Consider the following 16,238-nt stretch of genomic DNA (forward strand, 5'->3'; position numbering starts at 1 on the left):
CAAATCCTGACTGGGGAATTCTGGGATTTGAAGTCCACAAATGCTGACTGGAAAATTCTGGGAATTAAAAATCCACAAATCCTGCCTGGGGAATTCTGGGATTTATTTATTTATTTATTTATTTATTATATTTCTATACCGCCTTTCTCCCGTAGGACTCAAGGCGGTGTACAGTCAAGAAAAATATAGACACATAAACATCATAAAATTTCTAATTTGAAGTGCATAAATGCTGACTGGGGAATTCTGGGAATTAAAAATCCACAAATGCTGACTGGGGAATTCTGGGAGTTGAAGTCCACAAATGCTGGCTGAGGAATTCTGGGAGTTGAAGTCCACAAGTCATAAAGTTGCCAAGGTTGGAGACCCCTGCTTTAATTTCAGCAATTGCAAAAAAACCCAAAACACCCGGAAGCTACCAGGGGATTGAGTTCTTACAACAAACTGAGCCCCAAGAGAACAGACAGAACCAATGATTCAATCAACCAAGATGTGTAGGATGTTGTGGATGCAAATGCAGAATGTGAGGGAAACTTAAGGGGGTTTGTAGGATTAGGGAATGCCGGGGTGGGGGATTTGTGGAAAAGGAGGGAAATATTGGAGACAAATTACCGTATATATTTGTCTCCAATATTTCTCTTCTTTTCCACAAGTCCCCTAGCCTAGCATATTGGAGACAAGCCCCCTTTAGTTGCCCTCACTTCCTGCATAAATATATATGGTGATGCTGAGTAGTGTTTCTCAACCTTGGCTACTTTCAACTCCCAGAATTCCCCAGGCAGCATTTGTGGACTTCAACTCCCAGAATTTCTCAGCCAGCATTTGTGGATTTTTCATTCCTAGAATTTCCTGGCAGCATTTGTGGACTTCAGCTCCCAGAATTCCCCAGGCAGGATGTGTGGACTTCAACACCCAGAATTCCCCAGGTAGTATTTGTGGACTTTAAATCCCAGAATTCCCCATGTAGTATTTGTGGATTTCAACTCCCAGAATTCCCCAGACAACATTTGAGGATTTTTAATTCCCAGAATTTCCAGGCAGCATTTGTGGACTTCAAATCCCAGAATTCCTCAACCAGCATTTGTGGACTTCAACTCCCAGAATTCCTCAGCCAGAATTTGTGAATTTTTAATTCCCAGAATTCCCCATGCAGCATTTGTAGACTTCTTCTCCCAGAATTCCCCAGTCAGCACGATGGCTGGGTAATTCTGGGAGTTGAAGTCCACACATCTTAAAGTTGCCGAGGTTAAGAAACATTGTCCTAGCTCACAGGACTGGGGTCCCACATCTCATCCACACCCAGAAATAAAACTCATTTTTGCATGATATGCAAACATAAAAACCAAAATTTTAACAAGTTGTTTAGCTGTATGGTTAGCTACAGGCAGTCCTCAACCTATGATCACAATTAGATCAAGAATTTCCCTTGTTAAGCAAAAGGGGTTGTTAAGTGAGCCACGCCCGATCTAACAACCTTTTGTGCCACAGCTGCTAAGGTAATCACAGCAATTCACACAGTCGTTAAGCAAATATGTTGAAGGAAAGCTACCTGATATCAACCTAAGCCAGTTGTGCTACCTTTTTCTGGTTATTTGGCTGTAACTTTTCATAGAACACAGATAATTGAACAAACTTCGTTGCATTAACATTCTTGATTAAATTGTCTTTCCATTGATATATAATTTTATGATATTACTCCCCCCCCAAAAAAGTGGTGTTATTATTAGCCATCAAACCTCAAAAATAGACTTTTTCCAAAAGGTTTCCACAATTTTGGCCACTACTGTATATTTATTTATTTGTCATATTTCTATGCCTCCCACTCTCCGAGGACTCTGGGCGGCTTACACCAAAGACAGTATACTAAATAGCATATTGCCCCCTAACGATCCGGGTCCTCATTTTACCCACCTCGGAAGGATGGAAGGCTGAGTCAACCTTGAGCCGGTGAGATTTGATCCGCTGATCTGCTGAACTAGCAGTCAGCTGAAGTAGCTGCAGTACTGCACCCTAACCACTGCGCCACCTCGGCTCATTATGAGTATATGGCTATATGTATACGGCTGTAAAGTCTACCACTGGATCCTGAATTCATCAGTGGTGGATTCAGCCGGTTCGAGAGAATCGGTAGTTAAATTATTTCAATCCCACCACTGGAACTCATGTAAAGTACTGCATTCGCACAACAACGTGCCAAAGGGCGGAAGGGAGGTAGTTAAAACTAACCGCGTCCAAATTAGAGCTCTTTAATTGTCCGGCTTTAAGCGCATTGTCAGCCTCGAAGAATTTCAGAATAGCGTCGACGTAGCCGCCGAATCCAATCCTGCCCCAATCCTCTTAAGATTTCCTATTACAACATTGTATGGAGAAAAGATCTTTTCTCCTTAATCATCTTTAAAACCCTCTTCTGGAGATAAAAACAGATTTAAAGCAGAAAGACTGCAAAATAAAGAGAGATTTCAAACGTCATAAGCTCATTCTATTTGTAAGAGCTGTGAATTAAAATCATCCTACCAGCAAGTTTAGGATTTTAAGGCTCGGGCAGTCTGTTGTCTTGCAAAGGAAAAAAAGTTTATTTGATTTGATTTTTTTTCCCTGACAGGGAGTCCTCGACTTACGACTGCAATTTGAGTCCAAAATTTACGTTGCTTGGCGAGAAATTTGTTAAGTGAGTTGTGCACCCATTTTGACCCCTTTCTTGCCACAGCGGTTAAAGGAATTCGCCGCAGTTGTTAAGTGAGTATCGTTGTTAAGTGAATCTGGCTTGCTGGTCAGGAGGTCACAAAAGGAGATCACGTAACCTTGGGACACTGTCGCCGTCATAAATGTGAGTCGGTTGCGAAGCGTACGAATTTTGATCACATGACCATGGGGATGGCTGCAACAGTTGTAAGTATGAAAAATGGGTCACAAGTCATTTTTTTCAGTGCCGTTGTAACTTTGAACGGTCGCTAAATGAACTGTTGTAAGTCGAGGACTACTGTATTTTCAAACAAGAAGAAGGAATTCACATTTACCGATAGTCCTTGACTTACAAACATCCATTTAGCGACCTTTGAAATTACGATAGCACCGAAAAAATGTGACTGACGATCACTCCTCGTACTTACGACCGTCGCAGCATCCCCATCGTCACGTGATCAAAATTTTGGCACTCGGCAACTGGCTCGTATTTGTCACATTTGCTGCACCCGCAGACTGGCAAGTTGGTCTTCGCACACACATGTGCACCAGAAACTGGAGGACCAGGTGATCGGTGCACATGCGCCTACCAGAAATGGGAAGTTCAGCTTCCCGGCGCAGGTGTGCACCCCAGGGTACTGCTCTTCCGGTTTCCGGTGCTCCCCCCCCCGTGTGCGCGTGCTCCCGTTTCGGCATTTGGTGCCGCAAAGGTTCGCCAACACTGCTCCATGCATTTAACTTCCAATATTTTTTTAAAAGGTGACTGTGTATCCACAGGTTGAAAATAAGCAGGAGAAAAAGGAATTTCTCCCGCAAAGCGGGTGGAACTGGCAATTTGCAAAGCGAAGCTACGCCGTGCAGTTTTGCCCTGTGTGAGGCCGTTTTGCCTCCCCAAAAGCCTGGAGACAGCTGCAAACGAGGATTAGGAAGAAAACATAGACTCTGCCTGGTCCTGCTTGGTGGGCGTTCTGTGCCCGGTAATCCCCAAACATCTGGAAGACGCCATACCAGGTTAGAGCGGGAGGGAGGCGAAATTGCGATTAATCTTCCTTCCCTTCCGAGGCCAACGAGTTGCAAATTGGCAAGAAGAAATAAAAATTTCATCTTCTCGGCAAGCCGCCTTCGGAAATCTGCGTCAAACGACTCCAGCTTAGTTTATTCTCCGGCATCCAAGCCGATAAGCTTCTCAAGAACCCCCAGAAGGAATTTTGCACTCAGGAAATCTTAAGACAGTCCAAAGTGGATTTTATTTATTTGGGGCAGGTGGAATCGACGGTCAGGCTGCTGGTGGGGGATGGAGGGGTGGGCGAACGACCCTTCCTTCCTTTCCTCCCTCCTTTCCCAACCTTATTATCAACAGTGATTTCACAGAATGACAGAATTGGAAGGGACCTTGGAGGTTATCTAGCCCAACCCTCTGCTCAAGCAGGAGACTTTATTCCATCCTTGATAAATGGCTGCCCAGTCTCTTCTTCAAAACCTCCAATGATGGAGCATTTACAACTTCTGGAGGCAGGCAGTTCCACTGGCTAATCGTTCTCACTTTCAGGAAATTTCCCCTTATTTCTAAGTTGCTTCTCTCCTTGGTTAATTTCCATCCATTGCTGCTTGTTTTGCCTTCAGGTTAGGGGTGGGTGGGATCCGACCGGTTTAACAACCAATTCGCTAAGCACGCACATACACAGTTTGGAGAAACTCACTTTCCGCATTGCTGCTGGCAAGGAAAACAGCTGAGGCTTGGCAATCCACTCTGCTGTGCTGATCAGCTGGGCTTCGGAAACGGAAATATAGATGAGGATAACGCAGGGACGGGCGGGCTCACTTCAAAATCGGAGCAAACTGGTTCACTCACGGCTGAAAGTCAGAGCTAACAGTTCACCCGAACCGGTCTGAACCGGTAGAATCCCACCACTGCCAGGTGCTTCGGAGAATGTCTTGACTCCCTCTTCTTTGTGGCAACCCCTGAGATATTGGAAGACTGCTATCATACCACCCCTAGTCCTTCTTTTCATTAAACTAGACATACTTAATTCCAGCAACCGTTCTTGATATATTTTAGCCTCCAGTCCCCTAATCATCTTTGTTGCTCTTCTCTGCGCTTTTTCCAGAGTCTCCACGTCTTTTTTATATTGTGGTGACCAAAACTGGATGCCGTATTCCCAGTATGGTCTTATCAAAACATTATAAAGCGGTATTAAGACTTCACGTGATCTTGATTCTATCTCTCTGTTCATGCAGCCCAGAACTGTGTTGGCTTTTTTGGCAGCTGCCGCACACGGCTGGCTCATATTGAACTGGTTGTCCACTAAGACTCCAAGATCCCTCTCACAGTCACTGCTATTAAGCCTGGTTTCTCCCAATTTGTATGTGTACTTTTGTTTTTTCTTGCCTAAGTGTAAGACTTTACTTTTCTCTACACTGAATTTCATTTTGTTAATTAGGGCCCAGTGTTCAAGTCTGTCAAGATCCACCTGGATCTTGTTCTGTCCCCGTACCATGCACACCCACCCACAGATGGCCCGGAGTTAATAAGCCACACGACAAAACTCTTTGGTGATAAAGCTGGCAGCAACCCAGTGGCTAGCTGCCAATTCAGACGTTATTCACACAAAACAAAGATTAATCCAAATGCAGTCCGATAAAGCAGGCAAAGTCCAGTAAAGCAGAGATCATGGAGTATTTCCAGTTTTTTGCTCGTCACAAACTGAACCGGCCATCACACCCACATTTATACCCTGTGGTGTGTGGTCCAGTGACTCAGCTAATCTCTGGCACGCCTTCCCTTCTGCTGCGCACGCTTCTCCCTGCGCCTCTGTCGAGGGTCCAGCCAGCACTTATCTCCTTCGTCGCTGTCCACCTGTGGCTGCGGGGATGTGCTTGGCTCTGAGCCTATCGTTTGGCCTTCGGTGTCCTCCGGAGGCATTGCCAGAGAGGAGGGTCCTGGAGAGGGAGGCCTTGCCAACTCCTCCCCCTCACTCTCAGAGTCTGCATCTGTCGATAGCCCAGGCTCAGGCAACAGAGCCACACAGATCTTGAGCCTTTCATCTAGGGCAGGGGTTGGCAATCTTAAATTCTCAAAGAGCCATTTGGACCCGTTTCCCACAGAAAAGAAAACACCGGGAGCCACAAAACCCTTCCCGTGTCTGACTATTTCCTGAGCAGCCACAAAACTAATATATGTCGTTGAATTAAACATTCTGTTTTCTTCTGAAACTTCTCTTTTCTTGGATTTATCCATGGTTGACCTACCAGGGTCAAAAAGCTCAATAAATCGCGTGCCGTGTGTGTCGCACATTGGCGGTTGTGACGTATATTTTGAGCGACAGGGAGCCGCAGCAGAGGGATGAAAGAGCCACATGCGGCTCCAGAGCCACAGGTTGCTGACCCCTGATCTAAGGTGTTGGCTATTTCTGCCAGTTTAGTACCATCTGCAGATTTGATAAGTTCCCCTTCTACCATGGGGATGCTTTTTTCATGGCCACTCTAATTTAGTGAAGAGTCACTAAGTAAACTATTATAAATATAACGCCAGAAGACAAGCTCAGGATCCAAAAAGATCTTGACAGACTTGAACCATGGGCCCTATCCAATTTAACGTGGAGAAAAGATGATTAGGGGACTGGAGGCTAAAACATATGAAGAACGGTTGCAGGAACTGGGTATGTCTAGTCTAATGAAAAGAAGGACTAGGGGAGACATGATAGCAGTCTACCAATATCTCAGGGGCTGCCACAAAGAAGAGGGAGTCAAGCTATTCTCCAAAGCCCCTGAAGGCAGGACAAGAAGCAATGGGTGGAAACTAATCAAGGAGAGAAGCAACCTAGAACTAAGGAGAAATTTCCTGACATTTAGAACAATTAACCAGTGGAACAACTTGCCTCCAGAAGTTGTGAATGCTCCAACACTGGAAGTTTTTGAGAAGAGATTGGACAACCATTTGTCTGAAGTGAAAGAGTCAGGATCAGATTGCTGTGCTCGAATAAAGAGAAAATTTCCTTAAAGATCGGCAGTTTGGAAATTCATTTATTTTGAGATAGCATCGAAACCTGACAGTAGGGTTTCCTGCCTAAGCAGGGGGTTGGACTAGAAGACCTCCAAGGTCCCTTCCAACTCTGTTATTCTATTCTATTCTATTCTATTCTATTCTATTCTATTCTATTCTATTCCATTCCATTCCATTCTATTCTATTCTATTCTACTCTATTCTACTCTATTCTATTCTAAAAGCTAGGTTTTACACCTGGGCAGTAAAAACCAAAGGTACAAGGCGAAACCTGACTCAAAAACAATAAATGTGAAAGGGACCTTGTGGTCCTAGTGGAAGATCACACAACATGAGCCAGCCGTGTGCGACAGCAGTCAAAAAAGCTAATACAATCCTTGGTTGTATAAACAGAGGCACAGAATCAAAATCAGGTGAAGTCTTAGTACCGCTATATAAATCCTTAGTAAGACCTTAGTGGTGGGATTCAGCCGGTTCGCACCACTTCGGGAGAACCGGCTGTTAACTTTCTGAGCAGTTTGGTGAACTGGTTGTTGGAAGAAATCATTAGGGCAGAGAACCAGTTGTTAAAATTATTTGAATCCCACCACTGAGTAAGGCCACACCTGGAATAACTGCATCCAGTTTTGGTCCCCACATTACAAAAAAGATGTTGAGACTTTGGAAAAAGTGCAAAGAAGAGCAACTAAGACAAGCAAACGCCTGGAGACAAAAATGCATGAAGAACGGCGTGAAGGACATATAAAAAAAAAATAGGCAAAGGTTTTCATTCCAGCATTTGTCAACTCCCATCCTTTGATTTTTATTTTTTTATTTTTTTTTTAATTTGATTTATATGCCGCCCTTCTCCAGAGACTCAGGGCGGCTTACAATGCGTTAAGCAATAGCCTTCATACTTTTGTATATTTTATACAAAGTCAGCTTATTGCCCCCACAAACTGGGTCCTCATTTCACCTACCTTAGAAAGGATGGAAGGCTGAGTCAACCTTGAGCCTTGGAGAGATTCGAACCAGCAGAAATTGCAGGCAGCTGTGTTAATAACAGGGTGCACTAAACCACTGTACTATCAAGGCTCCTGATTCCCAGAGATTCCTTTTTTTTTGGATCGAAACAAAAGATGGAGGCCGAAGCGTCCTGCTGGTTCATGCAGGTTAATCGGAGGGATCTGTTGTTGTGAGAAAGGAGGGCAGCCAAGAGAGAACCTGCCTCTGGGAGCTTAAGCCCTTTCTTATGCTCACAAATAACCCAAAACTGCAATTTTTAAGACTCGCCTGCCAGACAGATGGGGAGCTTAAAATCATAAGCTTTTCAACATTTGGTGGGATTTTAGAGGTCATTTAGTCTTACCCCCACCTTGCATTAAGTAAGTTCACAGGATCCGGCATCCGTGACGGCCGATAAAAAAGATACAACTGAGCACTACAGCCTTGAAATATTCGCGTTCAGCCGGAAAAAAAAACAGAAAACCAGAGAGAGATGTCTACATACACGTTGTCCTTGACTTACAATGGTTCATTTAGTGACCGTTTGAATTTACAACGGCACTGGGGAAAAAATAACATAGGGCCGTTTTTCACATCAGAAACTCCGCCATTGTTGAACACGCAGAGCTCTTTCTGTAGGCACGCCAGCCGTCGCCCCAGTCCAGCTCTATCGCGCATATGCGCACACCTCCTGGCGGCCAGCTGGTTTTCGGGTCTCTGCCACGCATGTGTATGGGGTGGGGTGCATGTGGGGGACATGTGTGTACATGTGCGGGGGAACGGGGTGCATGGGGGGGGGCTCGCATGGCGCCCCGGTGCCCTGTTTTGCCTGCCAGGTTGGTGCAGGAGGAAACAAAAAAATTGCATTTTTAATATTGCACTAAATCAGGGGTCCTCAAACTACGGCCCCTGGGCCGGATACGTGCAAAGAACATTTGTGTTGCTGCAAAGAGTCTCCCCCTTTGGGGTCTTTTTGTGCGGGTTGGAGGGGGGCAGAAATTCCGACTTGGGGTCTGCTTCAGCCTCCTGGTGTGGGGCTTTTGGGCAAAGGCTGGAGGGAAGCGCCGCTGTTGGCAAAGAGCCGGAGTGCCTTGTTCCAATGGGACTGCCTCATGACCTGGAACTGGCTGACTCTCAGCCTGCTGAGCCTCCAGGCGCTGATACCTGGCCTTGCACTCCCGCAGGTCTTCCCTCTGCTTGGAAAGCCTATGCTCCTAGTCCTCAGTGAGGTGCTTCTGCTGAGCCTCCTTTTCGGCCAGATCCAGTTTGAATTGAGCAGCTGTTTTGCCAATTCTTTCTCGTGGTGGCTGCTTAGCTCCAACAACTGCTTCCTGTTTTGTTTTTTTAATTTGATTTATATGGCGCCCTTCTCCGGAGACTCAGGGTGGCTTACAATGCGTTAAGCAATAGCCTTCATACTTTTGTATATTTATACAAAGTCAGCTTATTGCCCCCACAAACTGGGTCCTCATTTCACCTACCTTAGAAAGGATGGAAGGCTGAGTCAACCTTGAGCCTTGGAGAGATTCGAGCCCTGCAGTAATTGCAGGCAGCTGGTCTTAATAACCAGCTTAATAACAGGGTGCCTTAAACCCCTGTACTACCAAGGCTCTGTTGGGGCCCTAAGGAACCCAGGTGGGCAGGTGAGGAGTGGCTGAGACAGGCGAGTAGAGGCCGTCGAGGCGCCCCTCGACGTGAGTGACATCAAGCTGGCCACGCCCATCCAGTCACATGACCACCTGGCCACGCCCGCCCATCCAGTCATTAGGCAGATCGTATTAGTGGTCCGTGGGATTTAAAATGATGAATTTAGTGGTCCCTGAGGTCCGAAAGGTTGGGGACCCCCTGGACTAGATGATCCTTAGAGCCCCTGCCGGCTCTAGGAGAGCGAAATCTTGCAAGAGACGGAAGCCAAGGTGCGCCACAGCATGTTAAAATATGCTTTGCTCAGCGCGAGAAGCTTGGCAGACCTTCAAGTGAGATTTTTGATTTCGAATCCCTTTGGTATCGAAGACTAAAAATAATGAACGTTAGGTCAAACCTTCGGAAGTGCGGTAATTGGGGGAAGCAGGGCTGAGGGAGGAAGCATCTGCTCGGCAGGAAAATATTCCAGATTTAAACCTAGGGAATAGGAGAGATGGAGGGGCGGAAGTGTGGTTCCACAACAACCGCCAGAGTAGTTGCTACGTTAGCTATGAGGAACTGTAGGAGACATATCTTCAATACAGGCCCGTCCTCGACTTACGACCGCAACTGAGCTCAAGATTTCTGATGCTAAGCGAGACAGTTGTAAAAAGGAGTTTTGGCTCACTTTACGACCTTTCTTGCCGCGGTTGTTAAGCGAATCACTGCGGATGTTAAGTTAGTCCCACGGCGGTTAAATGGATAGGGTTCCCCCGTTTGACTTTGCTCGTCACATGTTCGCAAAAGATGATCAGCTGACTCCAGGACACTGGTCATAAATGCGAAGCAGTTGCCAAGCATCTGAATTTTGATCTCGTGGGATGCTGCAATGGTTGTAAGTGTGAAAATGGTTGTAAGTCACTTTTTTCAGTGCCGTTGTAACTTTGCACAGTCTCTAAACGAATGGTTGTAAAATGAGGACTAGCTATACAGATAATCCTCTACTTACAACAGTTCATCTAGTGACCATTCAAAGTTAAAACGACACTGAAAAATGTGACTAATGAATGTTGTTCACAGTTACGACCTTTGCAACATCCCCATAATCATGTGATCAAAATTCAGACGCTTGGCAACTGGTTCGTATTTATGACCGTTGCGGTATCCCAAGATCACGTGATCCCCTTTTGCGACCTTCTGACAAGCAAAGTCAATGGGGAAGCCAGATTCACTTAACAACCAGGTTACTAACTTATCAATTGAAGGTGATTCACTTAACAACTGTGGCAAGAAAGGTCGTAAAATGGGGCAAAACTCCCTTAAAGAAATGTTTCACTCAGCAACATAACATTTGGGCTCAATTGTGGTCGGAAGTTGAGGACTACGTGTATTTATATAAGCAAGCTCCACCTTTTCAATCGGTCACGTCCCTTCTAGGGGTGGGCTGCTGGGGGTTCGCAGGGGTTCGGGCGAACCTCTAGCTAAGAGTCGGTGCAATTCGGAGAACCCCCAAATCCCACTCCTGGCTGGCCCCACCCATCCCACCCCGCCCCTCCCAGGAGTCCCCACGTGGCCCGTTTTGGATGTAAGTGCAGGCACGCGCGGAGGCTTGGGGAGGGCGAAAAGTGGGCCTACTGGAAGGGCCTCCGGAGCCTGGGGAGGCCATTTTCGCCTTCCCGGAGGTTTGAGAAAAGCCTCTGGAGCCCGAGGAGACCAATTAGGCCACTCCCACCATGGCCATGCCCATTCAGCAACCAGGCAGACAACCCCTTGCTAAAATTTTTGAAGCCCACTCCTGGGTCCCTCCCCCTGGCATGAAAGCCCCACCTCCCTGACTTGCTGGTTCCTCCCACAGAGAGAGAGAGAGAGAGAGAGAGAGAGAGAGAGAAAGACTTTTTCTGTTTTTCTGTTTAATGCAGCCGCCTCCCTTTGCTTTCCTGGTGCTTCAGCCGTGCTCAGGCTGTTCTTGCATTTTAGTGGCATTTCCCCGTCGCTGGCTTCTTTTCAACTGTCTGCAAGCAGTACTTGATGGCAACAAAGGAAAGGTTTAAACACGCTGTTGTGTGTTTGCTGCGACTACGGTCGGCGGCTCTGGCAAGACGGTGGATCTGAAAGGCTGTTTAGAAATAGGGGAGATAAACAAGCAAAGAGACAGTCACACATACACACCACTCCAAAAAAAAAACAAACCCTTCTCTGCAAGCCTACTCAGAAATACGTATTGAAGGGAAGCCAAACAGGAGTCCCTATAAATTTCTTCGCTCTGTTCCTTCCCATGTTATGCTAAGCACGTTTACGCCAAAGCTTGGCCTATTTGCAGATTTAGGATGTCTTGCAACAGCCTTTCCAATATGGCTGTGTTAAAAAAAAAAAGAGTTTGAAAAGAACCGAATAACAAAACGAAAACACCTTTCCACCCTTATTTTTAAAAAGCCACCCATAAATTTAAAAAAAACCCTGTACTTTAAAACAGGTTACAGGTAGTTCTACAACAGTTCATGTAGAGACCTTTCCAAGCTGCAACGCCACTGGGAAAAAAAGGGACTTACGACCGTTTTTCAAACTTACGACCATGACGACATCCCCGTAGTCAGGTGATCAAAAAAAACAACAACTGGCTCATATTTATGACGGTTGCAGTGTCCCAGGGTCATGTGATCCAGTGATGAAATCCAAATTTTTTTTACTACCTGGTTCTTGGGCGTGGCTTGGTGGACGTGGTGTGGCTTGGTGGGTGTGGCAGGGGAAGGATACTGCAAAATCCCCATTCCCACCCCACTCCAGGGGAAGGATACTGCAAAATCTCCATTCCCACCCCACTCCAGGGGAAGGATACTGCAAAATCTCCATTCCCACCCCACTCCAGGGGAAGGATACTGCAAAATCTCCATTCCCACCCCACTCCAGGGAGAAGGATACTGCAAAATCTCCATTCCCACCCCACTCTGGGGCCAGCCAGAGGTGGTATTTGCCGGTTCTCCGAACTACTCAAAATTTCCGCTACCGGTTCTCCAGAACCTGTCAGAACCTGCTGGATTTCACCCCTGACGTGATCCCTTTTTGCGACCTTCTGAGAAGCAAAATCAGTGGGGAAGCCAGATTCACTTAACAACTGTGTTACTAAATTGAAGAACTACAGCGATTTGTGGCAAGGAAGGTGATAAAATGAGACCGAACTCACTCAACAACTCTCTCGCTTAGGTAATGGAAATTTGGGGCTCAATTGTGGTCGAGAACTAGCTGTATAAGCAATCAAGGGAGTCCGTATCTAGAGATGGCCTTCGTTTTATTTTTCTTTAATTTCTCCACATCAGTGTTCCTCAACTTTGGCAACTTTAAGATGTGCGGACTTCAATTCCCAGAATTCCCCAGTCAGCACTTCCAGGGAAGGAATGGTGGACTATTTATTTTTATTTTATTTTTTATTTATTTTATTTTGTCAAACACGTGTAATATAACAGATATACGTAAAAATATGATTACGAATACAGGAAATGGATACGAATAAATGGGGACAGTAGGACAGGGACGGTAGGCACGCTGGTACACTTATGCACACCCCTTACAGACCTCTTAGGAATGGGGTGAGGTCAACAGTGGACAGTCTTAAGGTTAAAGTTTTGGGGGTTTGAGGAAGAAACCACAGAGTCAGGTAGTGCATTCCAGGCATTGACCACTCTGTTGCTGAAATTGTATTTTCTGCAATCGAGTTTGGAGCGTTTTACCTTGAGTTTGTATCTATTGTGTGCTCGTGCATTATTGCGGTTGAAGCTGAAGTAGTCATTGACAGGTAGGACATTGTAGCAGATAATTTTGTGTACTACGCTTAGGTTGGACCGAAGGCGGTGTAGTTCTAAATTGTCTAAGCCCAAAATTTCAAGCCTGGTGGCATAAGGCAGAGGAGTGGAGGACTCTTCTTGTGAAATACCTCTGGACTCGCTCAATTGTATTAATGTCTGATATGCAGTGCAGGTTCCAAGGACATGAGCTGTATTTGAGAATTGGTCTAGCAAAGGTTTTGTATGCCTTAGTTTGCAGTACAATATTACTTAAGACAGCTTTGCTTTTAGTGGAGCTGACAATCACAGTGGGAAGGAACTGAATTCCTTTCTGGATAAAGATGAGGACTTGAGATGGGCCCAGAGTGCTCTTTACAGATGTTTCCTGTATCCAGACTCTAAAAACGGGGATTTTTGTATATTTTAAAGCTCTGGGAGAGACAGTTTTGCTCAAGCTGGTTCAGAGTGTTTCAAAAGGACACTGAATTCCCCGATTTCCTCACTTAATCACTTTTATTTGAAATACCATGTAAATTGTGTTTTTAAGACATTAAGAACCTCCAGAAGGACAAATTTTATTACACTGGGCGATTTTCCTTCAACCAGCAGCAACAGCAAAAGAAGATTTATGCAGGTTTAAGACTTTAAAAAAAAACTTTTTCTACTTGGAATTAAGGATGATTAGAATGTTGATTTTGGAAAATTTTCAAAGGGATTAAGAGGTCAGATTGGCTGGAAATAAGATTTTTTGGAGAAGTTATACTTCGTTGAAGACAATTTTTTTTCCTGTGCATTTTTAGAGAAAATGAGAGGGCATTGTGCAAAAGGAAAAAGAAATATGAAATTGATTTGCTTGTTCAAAGTTTATATAATAAAGCTTCAGCTTTCAATCTTAATCAGCAAAAGTTCATTAAGAAGTATCAGAAATATTCAGATAGATGGATGGATGGATGGAGAGAGAGAAAGATAGAGAAACATGATTATTTCTGACAGAAATTAATGGACTTTTGCTGATTAAGATTGAAAATTGAAGCTTTATTATTTGACAATAGATAAAAATGAGATACGAGATAGATTTTGGTTGAAATATTAGACATGGTGTTGAGATATTGAAAATATTTGTACTTGTTTTGACAAAGAAGGAAGTAATTTCATTTTTTAATTCTTTTTTTATTGAATATATTTTTCTCTTTTCCCCTCCCCCATTTCCCCCTTTTTTTTCACTTTTTCTCCTTTATATGTTTTTCTTCGTTTGTATTAGTTAATTATCTCCGTATTTTAAAACTTCAATAAAAACATGATCAGAAGTTCCCAGCCATCTTGCAAATGCCCAATTATGACTCCTTTTCCTTTCCACTAATTATGTAGGCAATTATTACTCAACCTTTGCCGCGCTGGCTGGGGAATTATGGGAGTTGAAGTCCACAAAGGCTAGTGGGAGAATTATGGGAGTTGAATGTTGCTTTTATCAGATTGACTCCCTTGGGGACATTGCCGACAACATGTTGTGTGAACCAGTCTGTGTGTGTGTTATTCTCTGGATCAGAGAATTGCTGACAGAGCTTTGGGAGGCTTTAGATGTGGATTTGCACCATTTTGGAATTTTCAACCATGGCAGCTTTTAAGAGGTGTGGACTTCAGCTCCCAGAATTCCCCAGTCAGCTATGCTGAGGTGTGGACTTCAGCTCCCAGAATTCCCCAGTCAGCTATGCTGAGGTGTGGACTTCAGCCCCCAGAATTCCCCAGTCAGCCATGCTGAGGTGTGGACTTCAGCCCCCAGAATTCCCCAGTCAGCCATGCTGAGGTGTGGACTTCAGCTCCCAGAATTCCCCAGTCAGCTATGCTGAGGTGTGGACTTCAGCCCCCAGAATTCCCCAGTCAGCCATGCTGAGGTGTGAACTTCAGCTCCCAGAATTCCCCAGTCAACTATGCTGAGGTTTGGACTTCAGCTCCCAGAATTCCCCAGTCAGCTATGCTGGGCTAGGGAATTCTGGGAATTGAAGTCCACACTTTTTAAAGTGGCCAAGGTTGAGAAACACTGATTTAAATCAACTAAAATCCACTGTTCATTCAAACTAGAAACATCATCATAGAGAATCAGAGCTGGATTATTAGGAAAACGGTACCTAAAAAATGGATTTTTCTCCGTTCTTCTGCCAGTTGAAGCAGGAATCTATATATAGGGGAAACAGGATAGTGTCCCACCTCGCAGGGTTCTTGTGAGGATGAGATGCATGAAGCGCCTCAAAACCTCTAAAAGGAGCCAACAGAATGTAAATGTTTAATATAACAAGGAAAAAGATTGAGAGAAAAAAACATTTTTTTACTTCTTCTGTGACCAGAGAAAAGGAATTCTGGAATTTAGGTGATACTTGACATTCATCATCCTTTTTTAAAAAAAGCATTTTTGAATGGGGACGTTTTCGGTCATACATTTTATTTCATTTATTTATTATTAGACTTCTAGGCCTCCCATCTCACCGAGGCCCCCTGAAGTAGCTTAGCTTGCAAATTGACTGGAGGTGGAGAGAATTAAATTATTCTATACATTCCAAAAAGAAAAAGAAAAGAAAAATTAAAGTTGATTTAGGGGCAAAAAAAGGGGGGGGGAAGTAAAGCAAGAGGCTCCATTGGTTAATCCCTACTGCCATCTGGTGGCTGGTTAAAGAATCGCAGGAGTTGAGACGCCGACCAATGGGAGACGTTGAAAAGCAGAGATGAGGTCATCCAATCTCAGATTTTGCATTTTGCAACTGAAAGTAGATCCATTGGGCGTTTCAGGAGAAAAGCGTTGTTTAATGGCAGGACGTCTATTTTAGTGCAAAAATTCCCAAATTCCACCACCACCAACCTCAGGAAGGTTTAGTCTTAATTTTGGTCAGCCGAGTCTCATATTTTAACTGCTGCATATTCTGCTTTTTTATGATCTATGGTAGCTTGTTCCACACTAATTTATAAAAAATAATAGAACTGCAGAGATCTAGCAATTCGTAGTCGTTGAGTCTTAATTCTTCCCAGTTAAAAAATAATCGGAATAATCTTCAGATTCTTCAGAACGTTAAAAAGACGTAAAGGACAATCAGAAAATTTAGAAGAGAAAATGGGAAGGTTTAATTTTGAGAAAAAATAATCTCAAGAGGGAAGGCCAAGCAATACAGGTAGTGCTC

The 16,238-nt window shown here is 44.5% G+C and overlaps 1 long non-coding RNA gene across 1 annotated transcript; it reads right to left on the reverse strand.

Annotated features, from left to right (window-relative positions):
• Window positions 1-11,182: 11,182 nt before the first annotated feature.
• LOC117660138 (uncharacterized) lies at window positions 11,183-15,319 on the reverse strand. Its single transcript, XR_004589573.3, has 2 exons — window positions 15,198-15,319; window positions 11,183-11,408 (listed from the first exon to the last, which is right to left on the reverse strand). It is a non-coding gene; the product is annotated as an uncharacterized LOC117660138 (long non-coding RNA).
• Between the last annotated feature and the right edge of the window lie 919 nt (window positions 15,320-16,238).

This window comes from Pantherophis guttatus, chromosome 1 (genome assembly GCF_059756535.1).
Source record: "Pantherophis guttatus breed Tessera chromosome 1, ASM5975653v1, whole genome shotgun sequence".
Taxonomy (NCBI): domain Eukaryota; kingdom Metazoa; phylum Chordata; class Lepidosauria; order Squamata; family Colubridae; genus Pantherophis; species Pantherophis guttatus.